Raw genomic sequence first — 4,860 nt, 5'->3', positions numbered from 1 at the left:
CCACTGGAGCCCCCGGCCGGCTCCCCGCTTGGTGATTTCTGTAGCTACGACATCTTTGGGCCCTGCCGCACCAAACCCTACCCCAATAAGGGACACGTGGGCTTGGAGGGCCCAGGGCCCCCACTCGGTACCCCTAGTCTCTAAGCTGGGAGCTATTGCACAAGTTCCTACAGAACCCGTCTAGGGTCTCTCCCAGCAACAGACCTTCTGCCCAGACGGTCCCACTCTCCATTCTGGATGTTCTGTTGTCGCTCCTCAAACCCCCTCCCACGCCGTTTTCTTTCACTGGGTACGCTTTTCCTTTTCCGCGCCCCGCCCCCCTTTCGGCGCCCCTTTCTTCCTTTCAGTTCTCTTTTTTCCTGAACACTGCTTTTCGTCCACTCCGTGGGGGCCCCCCCTCCGATATGTCCGGCATGGTGGGTTTTCCCATCTGTAATTTACACATATCCGCACACCCCCAGACACTCTACCACCCACAATTCTTAGAGGGATATGCAGCTGTGGGGGTGGGGGTGCGGGGGTGCAGACTAAAAGCACAGCCTGGTAGCCCCCTCATGAGTCACCCTTTCTGAACCCAGAACTTTGGCAAAACTGAGGCACAGCTGGATATGGCAGGAGAAAAAGGCTGAAACTGCCTCACATCCTGACTGCATCCTATTGTCCAGATATTCTGAGGAAGCCTCGCTGAGCCCCACATCCTCCACTGACGGACGAAGAGGAAGGGGGTGGGCTGCTGAGTAGTGGTCAGTTCTTCTAGCCAGGGAAGGGAAACGATCCCTTCCTTTTTTGTTAGCATTAAATTGCGTGTGGGGAGGGATCATTGCCCTGCCGAAGCCCTAGGTGCTGGGGGACAATCCGAAGGTTAGGAGGTGCTGAGGAGAGAAAATCCAGGGGTTTTCTGCAGTCTTCCGCTCCCCCACCCCCATTACCCAAGAGGCCTGCGCCCTGGAGAAGCCACAGACACTAATTTAACAATTAGCAGTGCCAACAACGTAGGGATAAGGCCAAGCCACACCCTCTCCCCTAGACTGGAGCCTGAGGGGAGGGAAGCTTTTTTATTTAGGATCAATGGACTCTCCCCAGGCTACTCCAGAAGGGGTGTTCTCTTCTTCTGGCTCTAAGCCGGGGCAGATCTTCACAGACGGTCCACCCCCAGAAAGCAGGAAAATGGGTATTTTTCTAGGCACTGTCCACACCTCCAAAGCTGCTTCATGACTGGGTCTCCCTCTCCCCCATGCCCATTCTGTGTTTGTCCAGTCTCTCTCTTCCTCTCCCAGCCCTTCCGTCCCCTCTTTCTTGGCTCCATCTTTCTCCCCACCTTCATTTTCTGTCTCTGTACATGTGGGGGTGGCAGGTCTTAGTGGTCAGGCAGAGCAGCCAGGCATGGCCAGGCTGGTGGTCAGAGGCTGCAGTTGTGTGTAGGTAGGGTTGGAAGTGGGAAGAGAAGGGAAGTGGGAAGGGTCTCAGACCAGACAGAGGAAGATTGGTTCCTCTCCCACCCCCTTCTGGGGCCTGGTCTGCTCACAGAATGGCAACAGCCACACTGTGATTGCTGGAGAAAAGCCCATCTGGCACTAACCCTGTCCGGGCCCACAGCCAGCAGCCACACCCCTCTAGAGCTGCCTCCCAGGACAAAAGAGTGTTGCTGTTAGCGCCAGGGCCTTCTGGTGGACCGCCTCCGGCCCTAGCTCACTCGCCTAGGCCTGGAGTTCCTGTCGCCAGGCCCAGCCAGCCCTTTGTCACCTCTGTCCAATCTGTGGTTCTCTCCCTTCCAGGGATCTCAGGTCCATTCTTCACGAGTTCTATGAGATGAGATGGGCTGGCCCAGCAGCATGACCCCCAGCTCTGTCTTGCCCCAGACTCCCTCCTCACCTGCCCAGCCCCAAGGCTGCCTCAACTCTCACCAGCAGTCTCTAGCCCTGTATCATCTGTATCACTGGAAGTGTTTGCTCAGCTGGGTGGGGCAATTTGTCACTAGCACATGTCTCGTGACTGCACCTTCTTACTTGTGTTTTTGTACACAGTTCCAAGGATTTGTGGCAGGGGATAGGAAGAGGCCAGTGAGGCACAATTTAAGGTGCAAAATTTAAGAGTGTTCCAAAAACTCACAAATCAAGCTCGGTAATACCTTAATGCCATATTTAAAATAATCAAAGCCGGGCCTCCCAGGTGGCACAAGTCAGTCTCAGTACTATGAAGCAATTCACAGCTACTTCTGCTTTATCCCCAGCCTGGGAAGTGACCCATGTGGCACAGCAGACTTTATCTGTCTTGTCTGCTGCTCCTGTCAGCAGACAGAGCTTCTGTCTCTGGTGAACACACACACACACACACACACACACACACACACACCTCTGGCCCACCCCAGCTCTTGTATGCATAAATCAATAAATCTTTAAAAATAATAAAATAATCGAAGTTCATGGAAAAAAAATCCATGATATACAAAATCTTATTCTGGGTCAGACTCATTTCCCTGAACTTCTTGTAGAAAGGTGGGTATTGGGGTTTCAGGAATACTTGACTAGGTTTGCTAGGTCTGGCCTTGGTATCTAGCCTAGCTTCCACCTCCACTGTATCTTATGCTCTGTGCAAATCTGTCCTTGGGGCATCAGCTTGGGGTTGGAGGAGAGGGATCACCTAACCATGGCCTTCAAAACCTCAGACAAGGAACCTCCCTGTGGTACAAAGGGTTAAGTCTCAGCTCTATCAAGCTATCAGCAGCCACTACAGCTGGAGTTCTATCCCCAGTGAGGAGGTGACCCACATGGCATAGCAGACCCCTCCAGTCTGGCCTGCTGCTTCCCTCAGCAGTGTATTTCAGTAGATCTGCCAGTTCTGCTCTCCACTGTCTTTGGTGAATTCCCTCACCTTATCTCTGCCCTGCACACCAGCTCTCCTATGCACAGTCAATCAATCAATCAATCATTAAAAGCAAAAAGAAAAAACCCAGACCACCAACCCCTCCCCAGAAACCACAGACTCCAATTCCACTCATGTCCCCCATTCCAATAAGGGCGGGCAGCAGAAGCCACGAAGCCTGCCGACTTCGCCCCTCCCCCTCCTCGTCTTAGCTCCAGCGCACCTGCTGCTGAAGCTCTGCTGAGGACGTTGGAGTTGGGGAGGGGTACGGAAATGCCAGGGCTGGCCAGCCCAGGGTCCCCCTCCTGGCTTCCTCACCGCCGGACTCTAGGGCCGCAGTGTGGCCGGAAATCGCAGCCCGCGGCGCCGGGTCAGACCGGTCTTCCTCGCCAGGCTGGAGGACCCGCTGCGACCGCTTGACCCGGCGCCGGCCACGCTGGGTCCCGCTGAGCGCTGCTGGGGGCCGGAAGAGCGCTGAGAGGTGGGTGGCAAAGGAGGCCCCCAACAGGCAAAAAAAAAAAAAAAAAACGGTGCCCGGAACCCGCAGGGGGACGGAGTTAGGGAAACGGACTTGAGCCCTCCTCCCAAGTCGCCGTCCGGAAAGGGGTGAGCTCCAGCCTTTAGAGGGCTCCAGGAATAAGCGGGGCTCCCTCTGGCTGGAGGGCACCCGGAGGGGGGTGCATAGGTCGGGTGTCTCCGTTCTTTTACCTGCTCAGGCTACCGGTGAGGGGACAGAAAGGAGATCCTGACAGCGGCCTGTACTTGTCGCTGTTCCCCTCTGAACCTAGAGCCCAGACTAGCTGTGAAAGGGAGAGAGGACTGTTGTGTAAGAATAAGCAAATTATATGGAAACTAGGCATGCAGATGCATCCGGCAATTCCAATTTGACCCCTGAGCCTCCTTCTCTTGGGGAGGAGAAATTGAGGTGATTTCAACAAATCAAGTCAACCCCTCCCCCCTCCCCCCCCCCATCTGGCCACCTTGGCTTACACAAGGCCCTCTTCTTCCCACCCCACTCCACCCCCACCCATGTAAATGAAGAGTCTTCAAATTTGTTCATGGACCAAGCACCTCTTTTTCCCTACCTGGAGCTGGCATGGCACACTTCCAAGTCCGACCCAAGACTTCTGTCTGCATCAGAGTGCGACAGCTGTATTAACTGAAGTTAGACAAGAGAAACTATTTCCAGGTGAGGATAAGAGACTAAGAAATAGGTAACAAAAGGAAGCCTTGAGTGCCCGCCTCCTGTTCCACCCCTCACACCAATCATCTCTTCCAGATTAGATTAGTTTATAGCAAATGAGATGGAAGATGGTCAAAAGCATCCCAGGAATTCAAATCTACAGATTTATTAAGTGATAGTTGCACGCTGGAGGTATCACTTTGGATGTAGGACTAACTCCCCAGGGAACCAAGATCTTATTTTAAGGTAAATCCTGAATCAGGAAAACAATCTGGACTAAAATTCCTAGACTCTTAGCTAAATAGTCAATTGTCCATGGGGTCAGTAAGTCTAGTCCCTCATGGGACCTTATGTCCCCTCTTGGGTGGGGTGGGGTAGGGAGTGGAAGGGAGTTACTGCTTTCACCCCTGAGTCCACAGGTAATCAGCAAAGATCTTCAAAGGAAAGGGGGAGTGGGGTGGGGGGGCCATTTTCTACAAGGCACAGGGCATCCTGCCAGTCATTTCTGCTGGGAAGGAGGAGACATGTCCTGGTCAGAACCCTCTCCTGCTCAGCCTCCCACCACGTCTCCTGCCCACTGGGCAGGCTGTGGTCAGTGCAGTCCCAGGGCCATTACTGCAAAAGAAAGCACTTTGTGAATACTGCTGCTTCTCAGTCTCTTGGCTTCATTTTGGGGGAGCAAGCCTCTCCCTCCTCTCTGGATGGGCCATGCTGGAGGCCTCCCCAGCATCTGGCGGGTGTCTCTGGCTGAGAATGAACAACAGACAGCCCAGCAAAGCCTCTCGCATGTCTTGGGATCCCAGGCGGCGAGCCAA

The sequence above is a fragment of the Condylura cristata genome, unplaced genomic scaffold (genome assembly GCF_000260355.1).
Source record: "Condylura cristata isolate star-nosed mole 26May11 unplaced genomic scaffold, ConCri1.0 scaffold00001, whole genome shotgun sequence".
Classification (NCBI taxonomy): domain Eukaryota; kingdom Metazoa; phylum Chordata; class Mammalia; order Eulipotyphla; family Talpidae; genus Condylura; species Condylura cristata.
The sequence above is the reverse complement of the archived record's forward strand: the minus strand, read 5'-3'. Positions refer to the sequence as shown.